We start from the raw sequence: 19300 nt of genomic DNA on the forward strand, positions 1-19300 counted from the left end.
TACGCCTAATGCTAAAATCACCAGTCAAAATTAATATTGCAATGAGGTAGATCTTAGGGCCTGAGACACAAAAAGTTTTTGCTGGGAGTGGGCATGAGCTGTTCTTGGTGAATGTGATGGGCTGGGGGCTCAATGCACCCTCTGGGGCAACAATATAGACAAGACTCCGAAGTAGGGACTCTTGGTACCTAGTGAGACCCATGTCACCACACTGCCAGGCTCCAACATAGTGGTGTTGCCACTTACAGATGACACTATTAAAACTGTGAAAGATAAAGTTGTCAAACAAATGCAGGTAAGTAAGATCATGCAATACACACCTAGTAAGGAGACTAAGCCAATAAAGCTGACTGCCCTGATGGGGAAGTGGGAGACACCATGTGACGTCAGCCATAATAGACCGTCAGTTCATACTAGAGCATAAAACAGACTCTGTTTCAGTCAATATAAACTTGATAAGGGCTGATCTCTTAAAGGTTGAAGGTAGGACCAAGGCTACTGAGTAGGTGGTTAAAACCCTTAGCGACAATGTCTTTAAGATCCGTACAAGGGTTGCAAAGTCTCCAAGGGCCCACATAAATGCTTGAACAGGCCGGAAGATAAAATGGGGTGCTTCTGCCATAAAAACGTTTGGTTCTTGCGATTTCCTGAGATGGCTGACAGAACATCAGTGTACCTCTTTTTGAAGAAATGGACACCTGACAAACTTTTGCAGGCAGGCTGGGGGATTCCAACCTACAACTGGTGTTGAGACAACAAGAAACTTCGCTAAGCAAGCTGAAGTTCATAAAGAGGATGCAGGAAGATCAGCTCTGGGCGAAACTACTCTCAGACACAAAGAACAATGGCAGTGCATGATTCTGGAAAACTGCCAACAAGCTATTGCACCCAGCTCACGGAGGAATCACCTTACATATATATGAAGAAATCAGATCCAGCAGCCCACCAGAAGCCTTTCCAGCCACGCCCCAGCAGGATCTGAGAAAGCAACCTCTAATAGCACTGACCAGAAGGCAGTCCACCAATTACCATTTCAACCTACAGCACATCAACCAAACACTCTGACATTGGCATAAAACAAACTAATTAGAAGTCAAATCGCAAAGGGCAGGCTTGAAGGTGTCCTGGCCCCAAATAGAATTCCCCTGCTCTCATCAAGCACAAAGCAGATTACTGGACGGAGGCACTTAAATCACGCTTTTTACAAATCAGGCTTGAGGATGTAATACCAGCCTCTTGGGAGGATCTATAATCTCCCCCATTTCCAAGATTGGGGGGGAAACTACAGCCTAGTGGCACTTATCGACAATGAGACACAGGTAGAAGAAATAGCCACCTGGGCCTCTGATAAAGCCATAATTCCCCCAAACCAGACAGATTTTCAAAGCTAACGGGCACTTCAACTAACACCTTAGCACTATCTCTCCTGATCGACAAAGCAAAAGGCTCTAGGATGCCTCTGCACCCCTGCTTTATTGACTATAGGGCCGTTTTTGATCATGTTGACAGGGGCAAACTTTGGTACAAACTGAATCATTTGGAAAATCCCTCAGGCCCTACCGAATATGCTCATCTTGCTTCACACAAACACATGGCTTTAGGTCAAGCTGGGCACCAGACAGTCATGCGCTCCAAACAAATTCCAGCAACTAAAGAGCTGAAGCAGGGGTGTGTTCTCCCACTCATTCTGTTCAACTTCTTTTTGGCAGACTTGACACAAAAGTAAACATCTGTAACCCGCACACCCCAAAACTAGGCTGTTGCGTAGGTTCTCATTATCCTAATGAGACTACTGGATGCGGGCGGAAGAATCACTTGTACTGTGGGGCACTGAGTCTAAACCCACTACAGGTGACACCTGTCAGCCTAATCTGGGTTTTGTTCTGGCTAACTAGCAGTGCCTCATCTCTCCCTAAGAGCAGGGATGATTGGGCAACCAAGTGCATGACAAAAATGACTCCTCAGGGAAATCGTGGTCACTCAGATCTCATCCGTCTCTCTCAGTTACATTAGTCTCACATATGCAGGGACAATCAGAGGCAGAATATAGTTCAATAAGGTTTTATTGAAGTAACTGCATCTTAGATATTAAAGGGTGTATTGCAATAACTAGGACGATGAAGGATGACAGGATTAAAATTGTGACAAGGAGAATAAAACACAAAAATAACTCTACCATATTGTCACTAAGGTTGAGAAGGATAGTTCCTACCTAGGCTATGTTAGAGCACAGCATGTTAAGCTCTAACTCTGCCCTTCAGGTTCCCCTGGGAAGACATCATCCCTCATACCTGAGCAAGAGGCCTGTAGTCTACATAAGCAGCTTTAACGAAGCGTTCAGAAATCAGCATGCAGTTGTGATCATCTGGCTGGAATCTCCCTCTAACGTACATGGGTCAAACAGCTGATGTTCCAAGAAAGGATCCTCACGTAAGAGTGTGTATGTTGCTGTGAACATTAGAGACAAAGCGTACCACTTTTGCAGGGCACCTTTCTTACTGTAGCCTTAAGAAAAGCACAGAGTGAAAGAAATTTCTTGTTTAAGAACGTAGTGCTGGCCTAGGCAAAGAACAGCTTGATAGAGAAAATAAAACAAGACCACAAATGTGGCTATTGTTAAAATAATAAAAACGAAGCAGAATAAAATATAACTAGGTTAAAGTGCACAGCGGCAGGCCTAGTTTGCTAAAATAACGTGTATAAAACTATAGCTAAAATGGCTACACAAAAAGGTGGTATTATTCTCTCGAACCTCTTATATGCTGATGACTTGGTCCTGGCAAGCCACACTCAAGTGGGGGTGCAACGCCTGCTCATTACCACGCAAGAGTACTCAGTTGAAAATGGTCTGACCATCAACCCAGAATAAATCAATACTATGCTGATTAGGAATAAGAGAAGATCATCAACCTGTAAATGTCAATTAACTCAGCAGACAAATATACATATTTGGGCATTATCATCAACAAAAACAGGTCATTCATTCCCCAGAAAGAGGCAATAAATTGGAAGGCACTGGCACTGGCCATAACACTCAAAACTCCTAAGAGGAAACTAGCATGGTCAACACTGATGCCCCTTCTTCAGGTAGTGCAAGCCAAGCTGCAACTGACCATAATGTATGGGAGCGAACCACTGAGAGGAAGGTACGCAAACATATTGAACAGCATAGTGACGAGAGCATACAGAATAATTTTCAACCTCCCTAATTATACTGCACCTGCTCAGAATAGGTTTGAATTTGGCTCTCAAAAGCAAACTCTGGCCAGAGGGAGGGGCCTATATAAGCTGTTGGAATAAAATTAGGAAGGCAGATCCCAACAACTAGAACTTCCACCTCTGGCAGGTGTAGCAAAATAGGGACACTTCGAGATTATCTCCATGAATCATCATTAGTCACCAGGCTAACCCAGCTCTGGAAAACTCCCACCAGCCACTTGGGCTTCAAAAAGCTGTTTAGAAAGGCAATAAAATCTCTTTTGCAGAGAGAAGATAAGGTTGTCCTAGCACGCAGAGCCTGTTGACTTAAATAATTACAGGACAGCAGCACCTCAACAATATTCCAACACAGGGAGCGCAATTACAGTCAGGGAGAAGTTTTTGAAGTATCACTTAGGTCTGCTTCCCTCTCTACTACATCTTCTCCCCTGGCAGCGGAACCACACAAAGAATGGTCGTCATTTGTGTAGAAGTGGCAACGAAGATCTGCCACATCTGATATGCTCTTGTAAGGAGCTAATGGGGGAAGGAGACAGCTATCTGGAGCTTCCTTCAATCAAAGAAGAATACGCACATGGGGGCAGGCTGAGCTAGCCTGCTGTGCTCCAAGGGGCTCGCAGTTGAACTGCCACTTTGTAAAGTTTCTCGCAAGGGTGGAAACGAAAATTGCAATAAGGGACAGGCAGATGCTGAACACTCCCTGCGCCAGAAAGCAGACGTGCCCCGCTTCGCAAACCAATCATTCAGCTGTGTCTATTAGAAGAGTAGCCAGTAAAGCAAACCCAAACTGCCTCCGACTACCACCAAATCTGGAAAAGGCTTCCGTAAGGATTATAACTGATGTGGGGTAGTCACAGCTTCTGTGTGCAAGTTGTTTCATGGGTGGTACATATTTCTTGCCTCGCAGTTGGTCTGAAGAACCACTCTTCATGTAACCAACCGACTTGTTCAATGGACAACCATAATGATAAACAGGTTTTATTAATGTTAAGAGACTGACACAAGTATATATCTGTTTATTATGCACTTTACTTGCACTTCAAGGGCGGCTATGCTCCTTGCTACAGAAGATACTGCAACTAAATGCACATCTTTACCCGCCGTTGTATTCAGACTTGCACACTACTTACCCTACTGGGTACTATGAATGGCTACGCCTTTCAACATCCTCACTACCCACAAAACATTCAGCATCAATGCAAATCCTTTAAAGATTTGAAGCGCAGACCTAGATAACAGGTTTGAAATACTTGCTACTCCTTTCAGCAACGCTGAAAAACTTCAACAATTAAAAATCTCACTTGTTCGTGTCTCCGGAAGTTCTTTCAGATTGAATACATGGTTGGCACGAGCATTGACATGCCAGAACATATACTCTAGGACAGTGGTTCTTAACCTTTTGACTTCTGTGGACCCACACTTTATCATTACTGGAATCTAGGGACCCCCACACTCATTACTGAAAGCTGGGAACCTAATCTGTTAATATTATTTAATTTTCTAAGCAGTCTGGACCCCTGAGAAGGTTTACCGGTCCCCCAGGGGTACCCGGACCACAGGTTGGGAACCACTGCTCTAGGAGGAGTTGGACACAGTGACTGGATCGAGGCACCAACCTCAGCTACACAGACAATGGCAGTACGTAGAAGGAGACAAAAGTCACTGTTAAGAAAGGCGGCCCTCTTGCATTGGTGCCTGGTGACCCCTGAGGCTCCACGGTGTGGGAGGTCCTATTAGTGGTTCCCTGTGTTAAAGCCACCATGCAGCCCATGGTGTGGTCCAACATACAGCCTTGGAAAATAAACCCCTTCTGTGTGTTTTGGAAAATGTCACTGCCATGTTGGTACTTGTGCCACCGTCCTAATAGGCCCTTGGGAATTGGAGGCGAGCTCTGGCCTGTGCCTATCATACTCTACTACTGTTATAGCTTGATGTTAAATTTGTTTTTTATAATGGGCAGGGGTTGGTGGGACGTTTCAGTTCCTGACATTCAGCACAATCTCAAGTAGTTTATTAAGGTTTACTTTAGATACGAAGCTCAGCTTATGGGAGATACAGTTGTGTTTTATAGTAAAACACTGTTGGAACTGAAAGCGTTTTGATTTTGCCGACTGAAGGGGAAATGATATAGCAACTTTACAAGGGATAACAGTGGGGACTGAGATTTATTACACTTTCACTTCTGCACCAATGAAGGACTGGCTGTCCATATACCTGCAGTGACATAAAATGTCAGCGGTCTTGATAATTGCAAAAGTTCTATAGGACACTACAACACCTCATGTCCATGAGTGGGGATCTCAGTTCTCCAAGAAACCCACCTATACTCCTTGGAGCATATGAAGCTGACAAAACAAGAAGAGGTGAACTATATTACTCTCCAGATTCTACATATTCTAGGGGTGTGATGATTTGGATATATAAAAGACTTACAGGTGATTTTTGTCTGGGGATTTTAATACAGCAGTGGGTGAGATATTGAAGTACGTACCCACTTCCCCTTCTCCACCAACCCTTCATGCCAGGCATCTCTGTGAAACAATCAGTTGGGCTTGTTAGCGCGTCAGAGCCTTGACAAGTAAACTTACCAGGAGACGAGTTTAGGTCGACAAACCTTTGGACCACATTTGGGAACTTCCCAGTATGAAATATTTTCCTGGCATCACAAATCAATAGATCAATAAACAATCAATAATAACAATCACTAGTCGATAAACATTTAATAAGAATTAATTTTCGAACAAACCATTGACTTCACAGTCACGAATAACCACACCAGTTTAGTCAAAAGTCAAGATATTTATTTCCCTATTGGTTACAATCTAACATCATGTCTGTTAATCTCATTAGCAATAAATCCCACCAAAACAATCCAATCAGTAATCAAAGCCCGACTTAATCAATGCATCAGCTATATTCATTCAGCATCTAGGCACATCATTTATATGAATCAACTTAGCAGAGTCTCATTAGTACATGAATAAACAAAGCAAGAACTCAGTCATTTGTCTACTTGCACAAAATATTAGTGAACACCTTAACTAACCTCAAATTAGCATTAGCATGTTGGGCTTCATGCAAAACACTTAGGGCCAGATGCAGGAAACTGTTTGCGACTCGCAAACGGCAAAAATTGCCGTTTGCGAGTTGCAAACCGGAGTTTCCAATGCAGAAATGCATTTTGCGAGTCGGGACCAACTCGCAAAATGCATTTCCGAATCGCAAATAGGAAGGGGTGTTCCCTTCCTATTTGCGATTCGCAGTGGTATGCAATTCCATTTGCGACCGCGTATGCGGTCGCAAATGGAGTCGCAGTTACCATCCACTTGAAGTGGATGGTAACCCACTCGCAATTTGGAAGGGGTCCCCATGGGACCCCTTCCCCTTTGTGAATGGACCACAAAATATTTTTTCAGGGCAGGTAATGGTCCAAGGGACCACTACCTACCCTGAAAAAATTCCGAAACTAAAGGTTTCGGATTTTTTTTTAAGTGCAGCTCGTTTTCCTTTAAGGCTTTTGACTACAGCAGGCCTCCATGTTAGCAAGTGCCCATAGTCGCTATGAGGCCGCAATTTGCGACCCACCTCATTAATATTAATGAGGTGGGTCTTTGCAACCCCATAGCGACTCGCAGACGGTGTCTGAGACACCGTTCTGCATTGCAAATTGCGAGTTGCAATTTGCGAGTCGCTTGGACTCGCAAATTGCAACTCGCAATATGCAATATTGCTACATCTGGCCCTTAGTGAACACGAATTTAAAAAACATCTAAACTAAGGCCTCTATCAAAATAGCAGTTGGTACCTAGAAAGAAAAGGCAAATAGACAATTACAATTTGCATCGGATAGTTATCAATCCAACAGATCAGCAAACAGCATCAGTCTTCGTCCTCAGGATATCAGTCGATTCACCATTAGCAGAGATAGGACGGGGCAGAGTCTCAAAATAGCATAGCTACAGAATGGATTACTTCCCTCAGATAGAGAAGAAGTTAGCATCAGACAAAAATGGGGTATAGGATAGTTTCAAAGTACACAGAAATACTAACCCAAATTCAAACATTATTGCATAATAATTCAGAATTAATAAGCATTTTCAGAAGTCTTCGTATACATTGGTAGCCACTCCCCGTGGGCACATTTCAACGCGTGCATTATTTTCTATGTTAACACATTTTCTATGTAGCTTCATCACCCAATATATTGCAAGCTTTTCATATTAATATTGATTTAAAAAAGACACACTCCAACAGGCTTCCTAGATTTGTGAAGAGTCTATTACTTCCAAGAGAAGACCAGCCTATTTTATTCCACATCATGCCATTTACAGCAGAGTTGACTACATATCTGTAAGTAGCTCACTCTATGAAAACTATACTGATACTCTCTATTGACAATCATAATCAATGAGAGATGTATTAATCATAATGGTGAAGAAAGAAAGTAGTTGGGGCCACCAAGTCCGGTACTCCCACTATGTAGTCAGGTTCTACATTGCTAACAGGTTTGCTTGATCTATACATGCATTCTGTTCACCTTGGGTAGGGCCCTATATCCCAAATATATGTAAGAAAAAAAACAAAGAATGCAAACAGCCAAAATTCTATATAGTGTAATCAATAACCAATTCAAAATATGGAGTACATTTACACAGTACATAAAATACATTGCATTTTTATTTTTTGTTTCTTTGTGCTCTGTGATTTCCATATTTTTCTTCTGCCTAAGAGCAAGGTTGTGACAGCCAACACGTATTTCGTACCTTAAGTGGCTCACAAGCTTAGAGTTTTTTCAAGCATGTATTATGTAGTAGTACAGAGAAAGGGAAGACATATGTTTATATGACCTATTAAATAGATGAGAGTGATTGTCACACAGGTGTATCACTGTTCACGGGGAGAATTTCAAAGGCCCCATCTATATTATACAGAATTCTCTCCCAAAAGCGAACCAGCTCCGGATATTGCCTGAGTAAATGCTGCAAAGTGCTTGTCCTGCCACAGCCCCTCCAGCATTCTTTTGTGCATTCCGGACACCATTTTTGAAGTCACGCTCGAGGTACCAACACGAAACTATTTTGTATGCCACTTCTGTGCTAGCCATGTTGTGCACCATATGGCAGCCTTGGTAATAGATATCCTCCCAGTCTCTGGGGGAAAGTGCCCGGCCCATCGTCTCTATCCTGCTGTTTTATCTCGCATGGGCACCTGACCTAGTAACGCATAGATTTCTTTGATAAGATGCCCCATAAGAAGGCCCATTTCTCAAAGGGCGTAAGTGGGTGCTCAGTGTTCGATTTAACAGAGGGGTGCATCACCCAGTGCCGAATTTGCAACTACTGGAGAGGACCTGTCTCCTTTAGGCTATAGGTTGTCTACATTCGGTCCAATCGGATAACTCCTTGGGGATCAAACGTGCAGCATATGAGTTTGCAGCCACTTCCTGCCACATTCGAAAACCTTCCTCCTGCATGCCTGGCATAAATTCGGGGTGGGCTACTATGGGAGTCATGGGGGAAGGGGACGGAGGTCAGCTTCGCCCGGAGCTCCACAGCGTCCTACACCGTGAGGGTGGACCTGGTCACTAGGGACTAGTAGAGACCTCAGGCCCTATGTCTGTGTGGTAGGCAGGATTCCTTACATATATGGGTTCACACCACCACCTGGTCCATAAAGCACCAGTGCTTCTCGCAGGTGGGTCTTCCCCATCCCACCTGAAAGCAGAGCTGGGTAGCTTGGTAATATCTTGTAATCAATGGAACAGCCATCCTATCTTCAAGGGTCAAAAGGTAAAGTAGCTGCCTATGTAGCCGTGTTTTTTATCATCCCAGATAAAGTTATTGATCCCTGGTTACAAGGTCCAGAGAGTGTGTCTAGGAGGCACCAGCGGCAGGGATTGGATGACATATAGAATCTTTGGGAGAACAGTAATTTTAACAGCTGCTATCCTGCCCACCCGGGAAAGGTGGAGCTGGCACCAGTGAGCCAAGTCTGTCTGTACATGAAGAGAGCAATATAGCTGATTTCTACTGTCTTATCTATTGTATGGGCCAATGGAATACTGAGGTATGGTATGGACAATTTGGCCCAAGTAATATGGAACACAGTACAGAGGTGTGCTTCGTGTGGCATTGAAAGAGATAGGTTTAACATTTGGGACTTTTTAAGGTTGACTTTGAACCCAGGAACATCCCCAAAAGAGTGAAGTTCTCCCAATAAGACAGGTGGGGTTGATAGCAGGTCCATGAGGGCTATAATGACAATGTCCACATAAAGGCTGGCCATCAGTTATGTTGGCCATCTCCAAAGGGTACGCACATAATGGCATAGGCTGCTCTTACTCACCGGGCTAGTGGCTCCCTGTATAGGGCAAAAAGCAGGAGAGGGAGCGGACACTCCTGCAGCGTACTCCTTTGGATAGGGAAGGGCTGTGACGATACTCCGTTAACCCTCACCGTGGCTTGTGGAGAGCTATAGACACTCTGAATTCACCAGCAAAATCTATCTTCAAAGCCAAAATGTTTAAACAATGCAAACATATAGGGCCAATGTACTCTGTGGAACGTCTTTTCGGTGTTGATTGAAAAGAGCATGTATGGTTGGACAGAGGAGGGATGGTAGTCGTGGGCCAAGTATGGTGTTTAGTAATTGTCATAGAAAACCACCGCTATTTGCCTGTCCCTTCCGATCTCAACAACCCCCTCATTGCCTATTACTTTACAGTTGGCAGTTGTGTTTTAGCCAAAAGGTGGTAGGCCATCATCCGGCCAAATTGGTTACTCTCTATGTAGAATTTGTGCTAAGACCTGTTAGTGCAAACTCCACCCTGTCGAGGTCTAGATGTTTGAGTTGTAATCATACCCTACCTAAGTCCTGCCATGCCCTAAGCTCCCCAGTATGCTTGTGTATGCTTTCTAATTCAAATACTTTCTCAAGGTGTTTTAGTTTCTCCCTCCTTCAGTGGTTGTCAGCCTCTGAGATGGCTATTAGTTCCACACTAACTACCAGCTTTAGTGTCGCCCAAAGAGAGGCCATGGATGGCTCCCCTGTGTCATTGTTCCAGGGGAAGTCAGAGATCATCGGGCACACAGTGGCAACATTGGTCTCATTTCGTAGGAGGCTATCTTGGATCTTCCAGTGAGAAGGTACGGTGCTAACCTGATCTATTTAGAGAACTAGTGTAAAGGGACATGGCCAGATAAGGACATAGGGAAAATGCTCACATCTTTGATAAGATTTTGTACAGCAGGTGTGGCTAGGTAGTAGTTAATGCGGGCATAGGTTTTATGGGCTGCAGAACAATGTTTAGTCTTGGTCATTAAGGTGGTCTTTTCTCCGTGCGTCCCTCAAGCCACCACATTCGTTCAGCTAATGTAATCTTTTAGCCAAAGAGGCCTCAGGTTGACAAAACTGTTGGCCCAAGTGGTCCCAGTCAGTATTCATGACAAGGTTTAGGTTGCCTTCCAATAGAATGGCAGGGTGAGGGCTTTGCAATATATGTGTTATGGCTCTTATAATGAATTGTTCTTGCCCATTGTTGCTGACATACTGGGAAGCGCGCGTCACGGAAAGATGGCCCACTTGTATCCGATATGCAAGCATCCGATCTTTAATCTCTGTCCCTTTACCCACCACCGCTCCCCGAAAGGCCCTGTAAAGAGAATCGCCACCCCATGCTTTTTTATATGTCTCGAGTACCGAAACTGGTGAGAAAGCCAGTGGGATTTCATTCTATGCTCATTTTTGGCCAGAAAATGGGTCTCATTGAGTAGGCAGAAGTCACTGCAACTCCGTTCCAGGAAGGACAGGACTGCAGACCGCTTGGTCAGGTTGTTTAGGCTTCTGACATTGAGACTGGTGAGTTTGACCTCTGGAGTGTAAGTGTATTGAGTAAGCTACACAACTAGCCCTTACTTGAATGTCCAGCCTAGAGAGAAGCAAGGCTGGGCAGTTTGGGCGGGGGTATCTGAACCCTGGCTTGTGTGTGCTGCTTGGAGCGGGCTGTGCATCCTGAAGGAGTAAAAAATAAGAAAAACCGAACATATCAATAAACAAGACTAAATTGTAAACAAGTCCATTAACAATGGAGAACTGTGTACACGGCATGATACAGTTAGGAAGGTGAGCTGAGACCTGCAAGAACTGTGGAAGTAACATCAACTCCCCCCTGCCACCACTCCAGACCAGATCAACAAAAGGAGGTTCCCCGGCTAATGTATATAGTAAGGTTGCAGAGGGTCAGAGGTGCCACACAGAGTTCTTGCCAGTATCTGACATCAGTCTGTCCAGCAACGCTTGGTGCTCTAGGGCTCTTTCCTTTGGTCCAAGATGAGGGTGCCTCTTAGATTTAGTTGCTTTCCACCAGAATGTAGCACTTGGGGGAAAGCCCCAAGGGGAACCCAGGGCCCAGTGGGTAGGAGAGCCCCTCCAGGAGAGCCAGGATGCAACATGCCTCCTCCAGTGTTTTGGGCTGATAAATATGGCCTTCCCAGTGAAAGACCAGTCTGAAGGGATGACCCCATCCATATGAGATCTCCTTAGTGCATAGTAAATCGATGATCGGTTTAAAGTCTCTGACACTGGAGGGTAAGTACGTAGATGTCCTGAAAGAACACCATGTTTATGATCTCAGAAATGGAGGGGGTACAAGTCTCCTGCCTTCCATTAGAATGTCCTCTATAATCTGGAAGTCATGGTCACAGGGCAGGATATCTGGGGGTTGTGCGTTGGTGCTCCCGGAATGACCTACCAAATGCACCCTGTCAAGCTGCAAAGCAGTGTCCTTGGTGTAGCCCAAGATAAAGTGGAAAAGCTCTTGGACATAGTGTAGTGAATCCTAGTTTGTTTTAATGGGATAACAGGAGTTAGCTTAGCTTCTTGCTTGCAGACTCGTGCCCCTGTCACCTAGTGACTTTTAACCTACTTAGCTTGCTCTGTCTTAGCCCATTTAATTATTTAATTCATTTAAGATGGCTGCCTTGTTTATAGTTAGGCCACTTGTTATACTTTGCATTATCAGTGCCACTGCGCTAAGGCGTCAAGATCAAGCAATAAAGACAAACAAACAATAGGTGTTCACACTTAGGGATTTTCCCTCTCTATACTTTCGAGGGATTGTTTATAATAATTGCCGTCCCAAGCATGTCTGTTATCTATTGTTTGGGAACACACCTACGTCCTAGTAGATCTGTATAAATACATAGCACTTTAGACAGATAATCAGAGGGATTCCGACCAGAGGGCATCGCCACCATCGCTGATACCGATGCTGCACGTCATCTTGACGCTGACCCATCTTCGTGTCTCTGCGGAGTCGGAGATGGAGACCTCATTCCAAGGTAACGAGGGTTGGGGGCTCCTCTCATGGACATGGCATTGGCAGATTAGGTTTAGCAAACCCAGCTCTCCTTTAGGTAGGAGGTTAGGTCTATCACATTAGGGTATTAGGGCATATTACATCTCGTATGTCTTTTACATGCATTGCAAGATGGTGGGGGTCTTTGTAATAATGACTCTCGTCTTCACAATTCTGTTTCTTGCATTATTCATTATCCTAATCATTGCAGCCCATGCATCATATCGCAAATTGCAGCTGTGTTAAATAAAAATTATTGAAACTTTACTGCATCTTTGTCAGTGTTTGTATGGGACATGATATATCTGTGAGAAAGGGGTAATCTCCGTTTAACCACGACACTCCCTGAGATGTGTTATTCTCGAGTCCATGCATAAAGGTTGCCACAAATCACCTGTTACTATTGTGTTTCCGGTGAGGTGCTGCTAGTGAGCCGGTGAGGTTGGGACAACAGTTGAGATTTGTTGTAGGATAGGCATAGTCGCCTGCAAACAAAAGTACTGTCATCCTTTAACCAGCAGTCTTGCCCAGAGCAAGAGTCCAAATTACGACATGGCGCCACTAACGATGGTGTTTAGGCATGTAATGGGTTCTGGGTTTACACGTGATGGGTATTGAAATAACTCTATAGGCACCGGGCTTGGTTGATATTTCCTTTATTAGTATTCTATTCCAGAGTCTTTCTTATCTCTTTCTTGGGGAAACTTTTCTTCTTCCTTTTAGTTCATAACTGTGATGTGATGTATTTGCTTTCCTTCAGGGCGTTTCCGGTGGATGACTGAACCCCGTCCGTCTGATGGTTGAGTAGGGTCTGGAGCTCGTCCCAGTAGAGGTGGACCAGTTTCCCCAAAACAAATAGAAAGAACGGGACAAAAGGTAAGTGCAGATGTTGGTTTTAGGGTTTGTATATGGTTAGTGTGGTTGTGGGAGGGTAGGGGTGCAGGTTTGTGCGTGGGAACTAGACTTATAGTGGTTTCACCTTCCCGTGTATAGTCTCTCTCTCTCTCTCTTTTAGTAATTTTCTATAGGTGGGTGGTTATTATCACCACCCTGTCCGTGGGTTAAATGTTATCGCCTTCCTTAAAACACCTCTTCCCCAATCCTCCCTCCACTCCATCAAGGCTTTTCCCACCCTTCAGCCATTCGGGTAGAAGTTTAAAGGTGAGGTACGATCGTACCTGAGTATGCCACGCCCCTCCTGGGACGTGGCGGCTCCCTTCGTTTTTCCTCAGCGTCTCTCTGGGGATCTTCGGCTTCTCCCACAGCTGTTCTCCTGTCTCCAGTCTCCGTCGGTCCTTGTTGGCGGTTTTCCTTTCTCCTGTTTCCCCGTCTCGCTGTTCTCCTGGGATTCCGGGCATCTCCTTCTCTCCGGTCTCTGTCCACAAGTCTCCTTCCCGCTTGTCGGACCTCCACCCCTGTTGTCCTACGTCTCTCTCTATTTCTGTGTCTGCGACTCGGAACTCCTCTTCCGACGTCACTTCCGGTTTAATGATTCACTCTCCTGTACCCCTGGGGTATGAGCTTATCGGCTCGGGGTTATGGTTCGTAACCGTGGCAATAGACGCCCGGTTACAAGGCACTAATTTACGGATACCCCGACTATCACTGTCTCACAGACGACAGGTACCCTAAGTACCATTATACGGAGACGTCCGTGGTCGTTGGGAAATTCCTCCTCAGCTGAATGGTAGCACCTGATTAAACTGTAGGTTGTTTGAGCTCGAACTCATAAAAGGACTTGTACTCCCCATTTTTGGTGTTCCGTTTTTCTAAACAAAAATGGCTGCTGCCATTGACCTTCCTGAAAATGCTAGACAAGCTCTAACACCACATTTATTATCGCGTGGCCTTACAGATGAGGGCGGGGATGTTACTCTTATAATAGAGGCTAATGAAGCATACCAAACAGAAACATTTTATTGTTGGGTCACCTTTCCTGAGGTGGACCAGAGAACACATACATTCCACACATATGCAATTGCAAACATACCTCCACGGTACCGAGCATACCAGTATCATGAAATATCGCTCACATATCAAGAGCACCAGAACTGGTTTGAAGGCGCCCTACCACATGTAATACAAAGAGTGAGGCTAGGTCCCCTAAGTAATGACGGACCAACGTGGCCTCTGTTTACCACATACACACCTCACCCAGACATACAAAATATGACAATAGCAGATCTGCGAGATTTATACAATGAATTAGTGACATTATATAGACGATTAGTTCAGTTTGTAATGCGAACATTGAACACCGCACCAGCGCATTCACCACTGCCAGCACCTGGTGGTTACCAATTGGCTACTGGGATTAATCCACAAACAGTGCATACTATCATGGGTAAAGTACCCATAGAACGAGAAAAAATACCGTTCTGGATTGCCCAGAAAGCTAATCAGCTGGAAGCTGTGTTTCCCCATACGGGGCCACAGGAAAAACAAAGACTGCTCACTATGTGCTTGCCCTTTGGGATGGTTCCCTCGGTGGATGACTGCGCCACATGGGGTACAGTCTTAGCTGCTATATACACTACCATACATGGTACCCCGACACTTGCCAATTTACCGGAGGTGTTAAAACAAATACAGAATGAGCACAGGGCTGTACCAGCCTTGGATTTGGGTGTGAAATTAATGCGTAATTTAGACGCAGTTTCCTCAATAATACTCAGTAATATTAAAGGGGAAGCGTTAGCACTGGCAATACGCCAACGTTTCTGGGAAACTCCACACCAGGAACAAGAGAGACAGCTACTGAAAATTATTTCCAATACCTATGCTAGTATAGGGTGGGATAGTTTGGTAGCCAAGCCAAAGAAATTGGAGTTACAAGGTACCACCCATAAGGAAGGTACAAAGCAGGCACAAGAGGGCCCTAAGAAGCGCTGGGACAAACAAAAAGATTTCAAAGATAGAAGAAATAAGAGAGCTGATTCTCCACACCCTGAGAACTCCGAAAGGAGATACAATCTCAGAAATAGGGAGAACATTAAAACTCCAGACAGATATACTGATTCACGTTCCTCTCGTTCCTTTCAGGACGCACCGGATAGACATAGCGAGAGAGGGGTGCGTCCAGATCGACGTACTGAATACGTAAAACCAAAGAAAGACTCGCCGCAGTCTACCATTAAAAAAGAAGAAAAGACTCTACAGCAAAAGCCACAGTTTAAAAAGAAAAAGGTGGCAGCACTGACAGCTAAAAATGCCAGTACACTTGAGAACACTGTTGAGGAACAAGACGTGGGCAGTGACTCTGTTAGACAGCGCAGCAGAGGTCACGATATGTCTCCAGAGTCTGAAAGATCATCTGGATGCAACAGCAACTAGCGATTTTATCGCAGTTGAAACGGCAGATGGCCGCGTTCTCCCACCCGACAGGGTTTATGATTTAAAGATTCAGATAGAGGGAGACGTGGAGCGCACTATTAGTGTAATATTTTGGGATATCCTACTGGCCGAAAGAGATTGGCCACCTGAGCACGTCCGTAAGCTCCCACATGGGGAAGATGTAATTTTGCCTTCTTTCTCCGATCTTGTTCCGGAAGCATTAAAAGAAGCCTATGCTGTTGAATGGGCTTTAGCGCAGGCACCTGCATTATACCGCAATCATGTAGGTTGGGACAAGGATTCTCCTTGTCATGTTATTCCCGTTAGGTCCACACCCCAACCACAGCCACAATATCCTGTCAAACATGAAGCAAAAGCTCCGGTGAGGGAAATACTCAAAACTTGAGTACCAGGAGGTAATTGAGCCCTGTACATCTGCAATGAATAACCTGTTATTCCCCGTTGCAAAGCCAGACCATTCATAAGGGATATTCATTGATTACAGACATTTAAATAGTCATACATGCACATATGTTATACAAAACTCACATAGCACAGCACTAATAAACAATATAGGGGGTCATTCTAACCCTGGCGGTCGACGACCGCCTGGGCTAAAATGATGGGAGCACCGCCAACAGGCTGGCGGTGCTCCAATGGGCATTCTGACCGCGGCGATACAGCCGCGGTCAGAAACGGGAAACCGGCGGTGTCCCGCCGTTTTCCCGCTGCCCTGGGGAATCCTCCATGGCGGCGCTGCAGGCAGCGCCGCCATGGTGATCCCGACCCCCTTACCGCCAGCCTGGTTCTGGCGGTTTTGACCGCCAGAACCAGGCTGGTGGTAACGGGTGTCGTGGGGCCCCTGGGGGCCCCTGCAGTGCCCATGCCAATGGCATGGGCACTGCAGGGGCCCCCTAACAGGGCCTCACTAAGATTTTCAGTGTCTGCATAGCAGACACTGAAAATCGCGATGGGTGCAACTGCACCCGTCGCACCCTTCCCACTCCGCGCCGGCATCCTCGTGGGAAGGGGTTTCCCGCTGGGCTGGCGGGCGGCCTTCTGGCGGTCGCCCGCCAGCCCAGCGGGAAACTCAGAATAACCGCGGCGGTCTTTTGACCGCGCAGCGGTATTCTGGCGGTTCCCGTTTGGCTGGCGGCGCCCGCCGCCAGCCAAACTTGGAATCACCCCCAAAGTGCGTAAAAAATATAAAACAACATTAGACATATCTAATGGCATTTTCTGCCAGAACTTAGCACACGAAAGTCGGGACCTGAGTGCATTCTCATTTGGCTCTCAGAAATGCTTTTGTCGTTTACCTCAAGGCTATAAAAACAGGCCAGGGCTATTTTCAGCTCATGTAACATCAATATTACATGATATTGATTCCGAGGCGTTATCCTACGTGGATGACATATATCTTACAGACGACGACCTCGACATTCATCTTGCAAGGGTCAATCGGATCATTTTGGGATTTGCAGACCTCGGTTACAAATTCAATGTTAAGAAAAGCAAGATCGCCTTTCTCAGTGTACTGTTCCTGGGATATGAGCTATCAAACGAGGGAAAGAGCCTGGCCCCGCACTTTAAAGAAAAATTTGCTCTCAACTGCACCCTCCAAACACACTTAAGAAACTGCAGTCATTACTAGGTTTCTTTAATTTTGGCAGAACATACATTCCAGATTATGCACAATGTATCAAGCCACTTTATGACTTGGTTCAGCCCAATTTTTCTAGCAGACACTAAACAGTTGAACACACACACATCCTTAGGGAAATGCAACAGGACATGCTAGAAGCTAAACACTTATACACATGTGACAATAAAACAAATTTGGTCATCAGAATAATTCCTGGTGCCATTGGATTTACTTATGTCACCTTCAACGAGGGTGACACGGTACCCATAGCATATAAATCATATTTATACTCTAATGCAGAACATCGTCTTGCACCTACAGAAAAGATTCTAATGGCAGTTCAGATGGCCGTCATAAAAGAGAGGCCACTTGCCCAGGGGAAACGTATTATTGTTGTCTCCCCGGTGCCGGCTTTAGAGGCTGTCACAAAAGGAAGCGTTCCTAACGCTAAAGCATTACATCCACGTTGGATTCAATGGGCAACGTCTTTGACCGCCACTGATGTTGATTATATTTTTGATCCAAAACTTCAGACATAAGAGTTTCTCCAGTACGAACAAGAGTACCCCGCTCCTCTAAATATCTTGCCACTAGACAGATACCATACTGTCATATACACTGATGGTTCAGCACAACCGGCTGTAGGTACTAAACATCAATACTCAGCAGCTTGCGCAGCCGTGAGTGGTGTGATGGAAGATGGAGCCTTCCACCCTCACAATACCTACACGCAGACCCTAGAGGACTGCACAGCCCAGTTGGCTGAATTTAAAGCTCTTATACTAGCGCTCGAACATACTGAGCCAGGATGCCTGGCTTTAACAGACTGTGACTCATACTACTGCGTTCAGTCATACAATGATTATCTCAATCATTGGAAGCTGAACGGGTCTAGAGATTCTAAAGGGAGCACCATTAAACACAAAATACTGTGGGGGAGGGTGGCTGATCTTAAGGATAAGCTACAGGGTGTCCATGTAGTACATACATTGGGCCACCATCGTGTAGGAGTACATGATACTGCAATACATTGGCTGACGAAGCGGCCAAAGCAGCAGTAGCTACGGCTTTTGTGGCTGCAGTGGCTCGTTCACAAACGAGATTGGATAATGAAATACTGACTGCCATGAAAGCTTTGGGTTACGCAACAATTCCTAGGGTTAGAGATCGAGTGATCCCCAACAAAGACCAGAGATCTAGTAAAAGCAGCGCATGGGGGTATTGCTTCTGCACATGCTGGTATATCGGCCACAATAAGACTTTTACAGAAACGCTTCTGGTGGCCTGGTCTATGCAGACGGACAAAGAAATATGTCCTTTGCTGTGACATTTGCCAGCAGACAAAGGGTTCTAATATCAAACCCCCACCGCAGACATCCCTCTTAGTGTCCAACAGGCCACTACAGTGTGTGTACCTGGACCATTGTGGTCCCTTACAGCCTGATGGTGCATACAAATATATTCTAGTCACTGTAGATTCTTGTTCTAGACTCCTGTGGGTATGGCCACGGCAGTCGGCTGATGCTCGGACTGTTATAAAAGACTTGCTGATCTTTATCGGTACATATGCGGTTGCAGCATTCCACTCGGACCAGGGCCCTGCGTTTGCCTCTAAGGCATTCAGGGACACCATGGGAACGATGGGTGTTGAACTCCATTACTCCTCACCATACCATCCTGAGGGAAATTCGGCCGTGGAGAGGCAGAATCGTGATCTAAAGCAGTCCTTTACGGCTCGAGTATTAGGTTCA

The sequence above is a fragment of the Pleurodeles waltl genome, chromosome 4_2, assembly GCF_031143425.1.
Source record: "Pleurodeles waltl isolate 20211129_DDA chromosome 4_2, aPleWal1.hap1.20221129, whole genome shotgun sequence".
Taxonomy (NCBI): Eukaryota; Metazoa; Chordata; class Amphibia; order Caudata; family Salamandridae; genus Pleurodeles; species Pleurodeles waltl.